Here is a 12195-nt window from a genome sequence, read left to right as displayed (position 1 = left end):
TGGGAGGGTTCAATAATCAAAATAACATATTTTTCCGTTTTATATTTGCTAAACAAGTCACAGTCTTTATTTTTAATTTCTACAGTCACCTCGTGAGACAGGTGTCAGAACTCCGGAGTGGCATCAAAATGAGGGAAAGGCCTCAGGGCCAGCCCCTTTGCGTCCTGGACAGGCGTAGAGGCGGGAGAAAGGCCGACCAATCCGAGAGCAGGCTGAGGCCTGGTCCCGCCCCTGGGGGCAGAGCCCCGCCTCTTTTCCGCCTCACCCTTTGGGAGTAGGGGTGTGCGGCTGGCTCGTCCCGCCCCTGCCCCTGAGTGACAGGACCGTGGACAGCAACATTTCCCACAGGACACGAAGTTTGTCGGCCCTTGCCTTGGCAGAGCTGAGGTGTGTGTCCGGCGAGTGCGAGGGGATTGGGGAGACCCTGCCCGGGAAGCTCGGGGTCCGGGAATGAAAACGGGCGCATCTCCTTAGAGAGCCCTAAAGCATTTAGGAGACGATCGTTCCGTCCCTGGGAGCGGCACTTGGGCGGGCTGGGCGGAGGGAGGCTCTGCAAGAGAAACCCGGAGTCCGGGAAACCCAGTAGGTACGGTGATCACTGAAGGACCCGTTCCCGTTGAGCAGGGCGCTGGCTGCGGGGTGGGGGATGGAGGGTGCTGGATTCGGTGGGCGTGGCCATTGCGGTTGCTAAGGAACGCGCGGTTCCCGCCCTGCCAGCGTGTCTGGCGCCAGCCGCTGGGCCCTGGACACGTTAGTCCCGCCCACCTCCCAAGGTCTTCCACGCGGCTCGGGATTGGCTCCTTTGTGCTGTCCGATTACTCGCGGCCGCTTACTTCTCTGTGCAGCTCTCTGGGTTCTGCAGTTCCCTTTTGGGGCCCCCTTTCCCATGGTACTCCTCTTCACTCTTTCTCGTGCTTCCTCTTACTAATGAACGAGTATTTGCATACCAAAACATTTGCAGAGAAGAGATTCAGACGGGACTAGGTGGCTTTATTGGTGGTGGTGAGGTTGTGGGGTGGGGGTATTTTTCTTGGAGCTTGGTGTATTCCTGAATCCATCAGATGTTGGTGTCCGCGTGGATGACTAGGAAAAGGGGATTGGAGATTAGGTTTCTTCTATTTGGAGTTCTCTGCTGCTTGTTTGAGCTTAATAAGCCTCCTGAAGAAGTTGAAACAATTTATTGCTAGAGGAGCCCCAATGTATAATCTCCCTTTCATTCTCTACTGTGGAGAGGTGTGCTAAACCTGTAGAGCTCTCTAATGAACTATATGGATACCTGTGGCAAAGTCCTAGTTGTGGATTATAGTTTATTACCTATCCAGGTCCGTTTTGGACAAAGAAAAGCTGATTACTTTTAGTACATGTCACTGGAATATCATTACTTGATACTTAGAACTTTTTTTTTTATACTTAAGTGAATAATCTTTTATAACATTTTAATTTGTGGCTAAAAAGAATTGTGGTTGTTTTCACTGTGGCTCTTTTCCTGATTTCTATATTCATGTAGAAATCTGTAAATAGAGTTCATTATTTTCTTTGGTCTGATTCCCTATCTAGCTTTATCAATAAAAGTGGATATCAGTAGTAGATATAAAAAGTTGTTATTGGATAAGGAAAAACTTGAAGAGGTAAAGAGCTATTGCTTTTGTAAAATGCATAAATGTATATAGGAGTACCTGTTATTTCGTTAGTACTTGTAATTTTATTTGAACTGTTTGGTACTTGACTCTTTCTTTCTTTACTCAACTCTGTTCATTTCTGGTAGAGAAACAGGGATAAAGACAAATGGCTTAGAGAGAGCAAACTTTCCAGTCAAGTTAATTATCTATGTGGAAAAGGTTGAAGATTTTCCCTTTTTTTGAACAATATACTTGAGCATTATAATACATTGCCATCATTCACAGTGACTCAGTATAATATAGTACTGAATCTCTCTGGGCAGAGGAGGTATATCAGATTTTTTTTTCGGGATGGGAAGGTACAGTTTTAAAAAGAACCTCCCAGTTTCCGATTCTGCTTTGTCTGCGTTCCTAGGGAGTTCATTTTCTGCCTCCCCTCAACACCGTCCCCTTTATCGATAAATGGAAAACACTGGCTTATGTAGAAATTATCTGTACAGTTTTTTCAGTGCTAAAATATTCTGGATAAATTAACATTTGAAAATAAATCAAGTGAAACAAGACATCTCACAAAATCAAGGCAGAGGATATCAGTAGAAGACTCAGAGGCATACCTATGAATCTCTAAAAATAATTTTAAGCTAAGGAAGGAAGAACACTTCAGGGAGATATTTGCTGTCCAACACATTCAAGAATACATGGCTTCTATGGATAGGAGAACTTCGTGTAAAAATAACAGACAGTGATGAAGTGTCAGAGAGAAGATAGTAAGAGAAAACAAAATGATGAGAAACTGAAAATATGAGAGCCGTATCAGTTTTCTGTTCCTCTTATAACACATTACCCCACATTTAGTGACTTAAAACAACACAAATTTAGTATCTGACAGTTCCGTGGTTCAGAAGTCTGATATAGGTCACTTTGGGCTGAAATCAAGGTCGAGACAGGGCTGCATTCCTTTCTGGAGGCTCTAGGAGAGATGGTTGGTTTCCTTGTCTTTTGTAGTTTCTGGAGGCTGCCCACATTCCTTGGCTTATGGCCCCCTTCTTCCAACGTCAAAGCCAGCAACATTGCAGCAATCTGACTTATTTTGTTGTCACATCTCCTGACCACACCTGGAAGGGTTATCTACTTTTGAAGACACATCCAGATAATTCAGGACAGTCTCTCCATTTTGAGGTTCTTCATTGAATCATGTCTGCAAAGTCCCTTCTGCAATCTAAGGTAACATATTTGTAGGTTATGGGAATTAGGACTTGGACATTTTTGGATTGGGGGAACATTATCTTGCCTATCAAAAAAGCATTACAAAATCTATATTTGAGGCAGTAACAAATAGAATTGATGTCGTTGTACAAAGTTTAGTCAGTGTAGAGAATAGATTTGAGAGGTTATTTTAGTTAAAAAATTGGAAATCATAAAAGGATGATATATGGAGAATAAATAATAGAGTCCACTGTGTGGGTATTTGGAGTCTCTGAAAAAGAGACAAGAAGATAGATAGATAGATAGATAGATAGATAGATAGATAGATAGACAAATAGTTGTTCCTGAAGAAGAGAACAGAGCATTTGAAAGAAAAATAATTTTAAAAATAAATAGGAGAGAAAACTTTCCTGAGCTGAAAAAGACCTATGAAGGAAGAAAGGGCCTTTTTTATGTAAGGCATGACAACTTAAAGAGATACAAAAATCACAAAATTGTCAAATTATGATGATAAAGAAAATAAATGTTTTCCATATCAAGAAAGAAAAGAAAAAAGCATGTTATTAGGCTGGCCTCAGACTTCTTTTCTGTAGTACGAAATGCCAGAAAACAACAGAGCAACATGTTTATAGTTAAAAAACATTCCCAGGCAGTTTGTAATTCTTGTGTGATGGCAACAGAAAACCACTCTTACGTATACAGTCCGTCCTTGATTTACGATGGTTTGACTTATGGTTTTTCAACTTCATGATGGGTTTATTGGTATGTAACCCTATCATAAGTTGAAAAGCATCTGGACTTAAGATGGTTTGATTCACAATATTTCAATTTTACTATGGGTTTATTGGTGTATTAAATGCATTTTCCATTTAAGATATTTTTGACCCACGGTAAGTTGAGGAGCATCTGTATAAAGGAATCTAAACTACTTCATGTTTCCTTTTGAGGAAAAGACCCTAAGATACCAGCTTATTATGAGATAATGCAATATCAACACAAAAGCCATTTTGTGTGTGTGTGTGTGTGTGTGTGTGTGTATGCATGTATATAACTGATGGTATACCCCAGGCTTTAAATAATTTTGTTAAATATAGCTAAAAATTGACTGCTAATATAAAACATTGTTTGCATGAGAAGATATATACTACACAATTAATTCAATAAGAACGACCTAGATTTAAATAAAATTTTGTGAACTTCTGACTCATTTATGCCAGAGAGGAAACCTGATAATCCAAGAGTATGAATAGATTAAAAAGTATCCCCAAACCATTGATTAGCAAACTATGACCAGCAAGCCAGATCTGGCTCACCTTGTGTATCCTATGATCCGTGAACTTGTAATGGTTTGTACGTATTTCAAAGGTTGAAAAAAATCAAAAGGATAATGTGGACATGTGGAAATTATGTAAAATTCAAATGTAATTGTTTATAAAGTTTTATTAGAAAACAATCACACTAATTTGTTTACATGTTGTCTATGGCTGCTTTTACAGTACAATACAATACAGCAGAGTTGTATAATTGCCACAGAGGTGCACATGAGGCACTTTCATTGCCTTGCTCTGCATCTCAGCACACTAAAATCATAGTCACATTGTTATAATTTGATTTTCCCTCTTGACATCCAAAACCTATAATATTTGTATCTAGAAAGCAGAAGAAGTTTTCCAACTCCTGACCTGAATTGTAAGCCATAGTGTACTTTCCTTTTCAGTTCAAGGGACTCAGATTTATTCAATTTTTGCCCTTCAGTGTTCGACTTACCCCAGCGTCTCTTTGGTCTTATATGGGTTAAGGTTAACCTCAGGAATCTATTATTATTTGCATTTTATAATCTACATCTTCTCTTTTCCATCTCTATTCCATAAATGAAACAAAATTCATGTAAATATTTTACAGTTTTATTTCCAAAGATGAAAATCAGGTAATATCTCAATATTGTAATAAGAAATAATGGATACTATTATATGCCAAAATTCTAGATGTTTATAGAGATAAGTATGTACAATATTTAATAAGTGAGTTACATATCAATCAGATAACCAAAGATTTGTCCAGCAGGCATAGGTGAATTGTACAGAGAAAGTACGTAATTGATTGAAATGGGGTCTTGAAGGGTGCCTATGAATTCAAGTTAGACAAGGCTAGGGCTGAGCAACATTGAAATAAGTATAACAAGATTTGTAAAGCTATTAAGCTGTCAATGGGTTCTTGTGATTGGAAAATCAAAAGAAGTTTAGTGATTGGGGCCTAATCTAGAGAAAAGTGGCTAGAGTTGAGGCAGTATGAACCTGCTGGCAAAGGCTGAGGAAGCTCTTATATGACATGCAAAACTATCTGCATCTTGGAGGCAATGAGGATCCATTTCAGGTTTTCAAATGGAGAGCAACATGATCAAATTGGTATTTTGAAATGGTTCTGAAGCTTTTTCAAATACTGTACCACACTTTCTAAAATTCTTTAATTCTATGATTATACTTTCATGGAATAAAAGTTGTATTGAGGTATACATAGGTTTTCCTTTAAGGGGGAATATATAAACAATCCCCTAGTTACCCTAGGAACTTACGTGGTAGGTAAACTTATGTGAGCAGGCTGTTAAATAAATGTAAATAATTAAACATTTTTAGAATATTAAGAAGTTACTTATAAAGTAAAAATGTAATCTGTTCTGGCTTCTCCTGAGTAGATAGAACTGCTTAAAGACAAAACATAATGTATATGCTTGCATACTGCACCACTTTTATATATGGCTTATAAAAACTTTATGAAAGTTTGAGATGATAGAAGTTTAGTTATAGACCACTTGAATATATTTAGATTTTCTTTGCTTAGATATTTAAAACCAATGTTTAAATTAATGCTTTGCATTTCTTCTAATAAAATTAATATGTTTGTTTGGAATGCCTTTGTAAAATTTAACTGAAAACATATCCCCTTTGAACCTTGATTTAGATATATAATGAAAATAGTTACTCAGATGATATTGTCTCATATTTACGTAGACCTTTATATTTGACACATTTTCATAAAAATACTTCATTTCATTCTTACTTCACATATATATGTGTATATATGTGTATCTGTGTGTGTATGTATACATAAATATACATATATTTTATGTACATACATTAATTTTATGTATACATACATGCATATGTATATTTATATACATACTTACATAATGTATATATGCTTATGTATACATGTATGTATACGTAAAAAGGCTCTTACTCCATTTTACAGAGGTAGAGTCTGTAGTTCTGGTGAATGGTCTGAACATACTCTAATACATAGAGGAAAGAGAGTAAGCTCTATAATCAGATAGATTTGAGTTCTAATCTCTGCTCCTTTCCCTGTGAACTTTGCATGCTTGGGCAAGTCAGTTAATCATTAGGAAACTCAATTTCCTCAGTTGGGAAATTGTACCTGTCATACAGAAATGTTATGAAAATTTGTGATATGTGATGTGCTTACTGCAGTGTTTGCCACAGTAGTTGCCAGTCAACAAATGCATAGCTGCTATTATTACTAATATTAACAATCATCATTAATAAGGCTCCCAACACCCATCACTTGCATTTTCAAAATCCAAAAGTTCTTGAAAATTAAACTTTGTCAAGTTTTTTACAAACTTAATTGAGACAAAAAACAGACTTGAAATGACATGGGACTATTTAGGTAATTAATTGGCATAAGATTTTTCTATGAAGTATTAATGTGCCTCCCCCACATCCTTTGAGGAGTGGTAATTATGGTAGATGAGATTTATTACATTTTTATAATCTAAAATCATTCAAGACATATCTGGCCCAAACATTTTAGATAAGGACTGTAGAGTTGTATTTTTATGACACTTGTATTTTAATAACAGCTTTATTGAGCTATATTTCACAATCATAAAGTTTATCATTTTAAAGTGTATAACTCAGGAGTTTTTAGAATATTCCCAATATTGTGCAACTATCTAATTTCAGAATATTTTCATTATCTCAAATAGAAATTCTGTACCCATTATGTCAGTTCCCATCCCTTCTGCCTCTGCCCCCTTAAGCAACCACTAATCTATTTTCTTTCTCTATTGACCTTCTCATTCTGGACATTTCATATAAAGGGAACAATAGAAGTTATGTATTAAGTGGACTTTTGTGACTGACTTCTTTCACTTAGATACATGTTTACAAGTTCATCCATGTTGCAGCATTATCAATATTTCATTCTTTTTAATATTCCACCATATAGATATATACCACATTTATATACCTGTTCATCATGAGTTATTTCTACTTTTTGTCTGTTAGAATAATGCTGCTATGAACATTCGTATATAAGTTTCTGTGTGGAGATGTTTTCATTTTTCTTGGATATATACCTAAGAGTAAAATTGCTGGTCACGTGGTAACTCTGTGTTTGGATTTTTGAGGAGCTGCCAAACTTTTCAAAGTGTGGCTGTATCATTTTACATTTCTACCAGCAATGTATGAAGATTCCAATTTCTCCACATTCCTTATCTCCACTTGCATTTTTTTAAAATAGCCATCCTACTAGGAGTAAAATGGTATCTCATTGTGGTTTTTATTTGGATTTTCCTAATGACTAATGATGTTGAGCATCTTTTCATGTGCTTTTTGGCAATTTGTATGTCTTCTCTGGAAAATTGTTCAAATACTTTGCCCATTTAAAAATTGTATTATTTGATCTTTTATGTTGAGTTGTGAGAGTTCTTTATATATTCTGGATCTAAGACTTTTATTATATATATGGTGTGCAAGTATTTTCTTCTATTCTGTGGACTGTCTGCACTTTTTTGGTCATGTTCTTTAAAGCATAAAATTTTTATTTTAATGGAGTTCAATTTGTCTGTTTTTTATTTTGTTGCTTGTGCTTTTCGTGTTGTATCTAAGAGACTATTTTCAAACTCAAAGTAATAAAGTTTTATTCCTACGTTTTCCTTTAAATGTTTTATAGTTTTAGTCTTTGCATTTAGTTCTGTGTTTCATCTTGAATTAAATTTTGTGTTTGGTGTGAGGAAGGGTCCAACTGTATTATTTTGTAGCACCTTTGTTAAAAAGGATTATTCTTTCATATTATTACTCTTGACTTGTATTGTTAACACTATTTAAAAGTAACCCAAAAATTGCTATTTTTAATTATCTCATTAGAATTAGTAAAGTAAAGCTTGTGTTCCCAAATAGTTGGGGTTAAATTTTGAGTTGGTATTATTACTAGACCCCAGTTTCGAAATATTTAAATTTTATACTCTTATCCATATGAGAGCAATTGCAGTGTAAAACTGACATAAGTTCATTGCCTGGCATTTAATAGGTATTCGGTAAGTATTCACTGAACAAAAATGAATAAATCATGCATTACCTGCTTATTATTCCATGTTGTTTTTAAAATGTGCATTTAGAAAGTAACATACACTTAAACATTTATGACTGAATAAATATAATTGTTTTTAAAGTCAACCTTGTGCAAATTAAAATAACAGAAAATAATTTTATATCAGTATCTTACATTTATGCTTGACTTTAGAAAACAGTGGAAGCATCTCCTGCTACTTTTCAAATAATTGTTTAAGACACACTGGGTCACATAAATTTAAATAGATTCTTCTGTTACAGTACTTCTCAGAGACTTCATAATAATATGAAAATGTGCCTTGTTAAAATGGGGCATAATATGCAACATTTTCCAATTATATTTGGCATAGAAATGTATTCAGATTGAATAAATAACAGAGTTAGCAAACCAAGAAACACCTTTTGGAAATGATTTCCCTGTGATTTAAATTTGTGGACAATTAGGGAACTGGAGATCATCCATTTACTATTTCTATATACTTTGTTTTGAATTTCAGTAAGAAAAATCACCAAGAATATTATTTTTGGTATTTGGAATTGAATTTGCCAGGAATGCAAGCACTGCTACCTAACTAAAGACCTTGGCTTTGGAAACATCTTACCCCTTGGCAGCTCTCCAGAGTTTAGACTTGGCAGCATCAAAGACACAACTCAAGGTGTGTTTATTTGATTTAACATTTTGCAAAAGGTGTTTTGATTTGTGGTTTGTTTTCTTTCACTTTGTACTTATTGCTTTGGGTTGTTTTCTTCTGGCAATGAACCTGGGTTCCAAGCATAGGTTTTTCTTATGGAAGGCAGTATTACAATAAGGAAATGTTTTTACTTGTATTTATTTTGTGATATTTCAGCAAATCCAAATAAATGAAGTAACATTTATAAAGGTATACATTTATAACTGATTTATTTGTTAAATGTTTAGTATTATCAATTGTCTATTAAAGATTTGTTGCTACATTAAATGCTTGGTCTGTCTTGATGTTCAGTATATTATTATACTTTGGTATATTGCAATATTTTGGTAATTATTTATTGGTTTTAGTCACTGTTCCTGCATATTAAGTAATAAACAGATTAATATCATCATAAAATATCATTTACTCAGCAATATTTCTTAGTAAATTGATACATCCATTTTTCTCATGTATTGTGGAGAGAGGAAATATGACATAAGATGGAAGAATATGGGCCTGTGTTTATCTCTGACCTCATCGCTTACTGTTCTTTCCCACTCCTCACTCTACTCAAAGCCTTTGAATAGCTCTCCATTTTACTCAACATCAAATCTAAATAAAGCTTTTAAACTGTTCTAAATGTCTCTACAGTACTTGAACCTTTGTTACTTCTCTAATTTCATGTCTAACTCTGCTCATCGTCATTCTCTTGCCCTGGGCATACTGCCTCCCTTTTTGTTCTCTGAACATGCCAGGCATTTTCTCATCTCAGAATTTTTGCACTTGCTATTTTTTCTACTGAATTGCTCTTCATCCATATATAGCAATTGTATGACCAATTTCCTTACTTTTCTTTTGGTCGTTATTAAAAGTTCACCTTCTAAATAGAGTCTTACCTGATGACCATCCAAAGCTTTATATTCTTTCTTTGCTCTATAATTTTTATCACTCTCTATTAAACTATATGTTTACACTTATTTGTCTTGCTTATTATCATTATCCTTCATAAGAATATAAGGCATATGAAGGCAGGAATTTTGGTTTGCTCTGTTTTCACTCTATCTCTGGTAACCGGAGTGGCCCCTGGCCCTTGATGAGTGAATGTATGAATGATCAATGAATCCAGTAAATGTGTTTTAACTACTTACTATGAGCTAGGCATTAACAGTTCCTACCTTCAGGAGTATAGTTTAACAAAGGAAATGGATAATTCCAGCAGCCATTTTACCATAGTATTGTGTTATAATAAAAGTGTGAATAGAATGCTGTCATCACTTGGAGAAGTAGCATTTAAATCAGACTATGTTGTACTTATGAAAGGCTTCTGGGGAAAAGTAACCCTTTGTATCAGTCAGAGGAGCTCAGGTTATGCTGTAGAAACAAGCAAGCCCAAATTTCAATGTCTTAACACAACACACAGACTGCATATCCAAAATGAGTTGGTAGGATGGTTCTGGACCCAAGATATTGAAGATTTTATCCAAATATACTTTCATGATCACTGCAGCAGTGGGAAGGGAGTGTGGCTTGTTATGCAATGGCATTTAGAGTTTCGTTGGTCAAAGCAAATTGCTAAATTTTGAATGGGGAACTATGAAGTGCAGTATTGCTTTCTATCCAGAGGGAAAGGGGAATTGTAAGATTAATGAGTTGATTTAATGACTGTCATACCTTTGTACTGATTTGAAGGAGTGTAAGATGTCCAGACAAAAGATATTTAAAAGCATTTTCAGATGATACACCTAGGTATAGTTTTTTTTGACATTTATCCTTTTTGGTGTTCTTTGAGCTTCTTGGATTTATGGTTTGGTGTCTGACATTTATTCTCAGTCATTATTGTTTCAAATATTTCTTCTGTTCTTATCTCTTTTTCTTCATCTTCTGATATTCCCACTATGCATATGTTATACCTTTTAGAGTTGTACCACAATCTTTGGGTATTCTGTTCTCTCTCTCTCTCTGTGTGTGTGTGTGTGTGTGTGTGTGTGTGTGTGTGTGTGTGTTTTATCTTTGTTTTCTGGTTTTGGCGGTTTCTATTGATTTACCTCAAGCTTAGAGATCTTTCCTCAGCTAGTGTTCAATCTATGAATAAGCTCATCAAAGGCACTCTTCATTTCTGCTATTGTGATTTTGATCACCAGCATTTCTTTTGGTTCCTTCTTAAGATTTCCATCTCTTTGCTTACATTCTCCATCTGTTATTGCATGGTGTCTACTTTATCCATTAGAGCCCTTGGCATATTAATCATATTTATTTTAAGTTTCCAGTTTGATAATTTCAACATCCCTGCCATATCTGGTTCTGATGCTTGCGTATCTCTTCAGATTGTGTTTTTTTTTTCCCCTTTTAGTATGCCTTGTAATTTTTTCTTGATAGCCAGATACGATGTACTGGGTAAAAGGAACTGCTGTAAATAGGCCTCTAGCAACATGGTGGTAAAGTATGGAGCTATGTGGTACACTCTGTAGTCCTATTATTAGGTCTTAGTCATTTAGTGAGCATTGGCTTTTGGACTGTGAACTTCACATGTGTTTCTCAGTTTTTCCCCACCTTTAGTGAAGACGGGACGCCTGGAGTTGAGTATTTCTCTTCCTCCACATGGAAAGCTAGAGTCGGCTAGAGTTGGGGGTTTTCCTTTCCCCAGATCAGTTAGGCTCTGACAGTACCCAGGAAGTTAGCCTTGGATTAACTAGTTTCTCCTGAGGACAGATCTTGTTAAGAATGACAGAGTGCTTTAGTGTATTTCAAAATGGTTCCTTTTCCCCTCCCACTGGGATTTTTCTCAGGTATTTACTGTGAGAAGCTAGTCGAGCTCCTGGGGGTAAAACTCTCAGAGTGTGGGAGTCCTTCTCTGTCTTGATTCCCCTAGAGTTTTTCATGCAGACTTTTTCATCCTGAGCCTCTAGCAATTTGTCAATTACAGTTCAGGTTTTTACCACAGCACTGGTTCCTGTGATGCTTTCCTCTCACGGGTTTCTGTCTGGTAAGCTGTGACTCTCTGCATTTGCCTATTTCTCCAACCTTGAGAGTCAGAATTGTGCTCTGTGTCCTCATTTTTCTTAAGAATCCAAAAAGGGTGCTGATTTTTCAGTCTGTTTAACTTTTTACTTGGAAAAGGGATGGAGTGGTGACTTCTAAGCTCCTTACATACAGAAATGGAAACTGGAAGCCTATGATAGATTTTTTGGATGATTGATTTTTTAGTAAAAATTTTCAGTTGACCCTCCATATCAAGGGGTTTTGCATCCATGAATTCAGGCAATTGCAGATCAAAAATACTCAGGATAAAAAAAAAAACAATAAAATTAGCCATACAACAATAAAAAATAA

At 35.7% G+C, this 12195-nt stretch overlaps 1 protein-coding gene across 9 annotated transcripts in view; it reads left to right on the top strand.

Annotated features, from left to right (window-relative positions):
• Positions 1–233: 233 nt before the first annotated feature.
• TRIQK (triple QxxK/R motif containing) overlaps positions 234–12195 on the top strand; it is a 79062-nt gene continuing 67100 nt past the window's right edge. For 4 of the 9 annotated variants that reach the window (XM_063668963.1, XM_054499165.2, XM_063668965.1 and 1 more), the window contains exons 1-3: positions 267–387; positions 2625–2843; positions 8692–8850. The gene's annotated coding sequence lies outside the window, so the exon portion shown is untranslated. Of the gene's footprint in view, positions 388–804; positions 890–2624; positions 2844–8691; positions 8851–12195 lie in introns of those variants that run through there. The other 5 variants (XM_054499167.2, XM_054499166.2, XM_063668966.1 and 2 more) reach the window with 4 other exon arrangements.

The sequence above is a fragment of the Pongo pygmaeus genome, chromosome 7, assembly GCF_028885625.2.
Source record: "Pongo pygmaeus isolate AG05252 chromosome 7, NHGRI_mPonPyg2-v2.0_pri, whole genome shotgun sequence".
Classification (NCBI taxonomy): Eukaryota; Metazoa; Chordata; class Mammalia; order Primates; family Hominidae; genus Pongo; species Pongo pygmaeus.
This window is presented reverse-complemented; position numbering and strand designations above follow the sequence as displayed.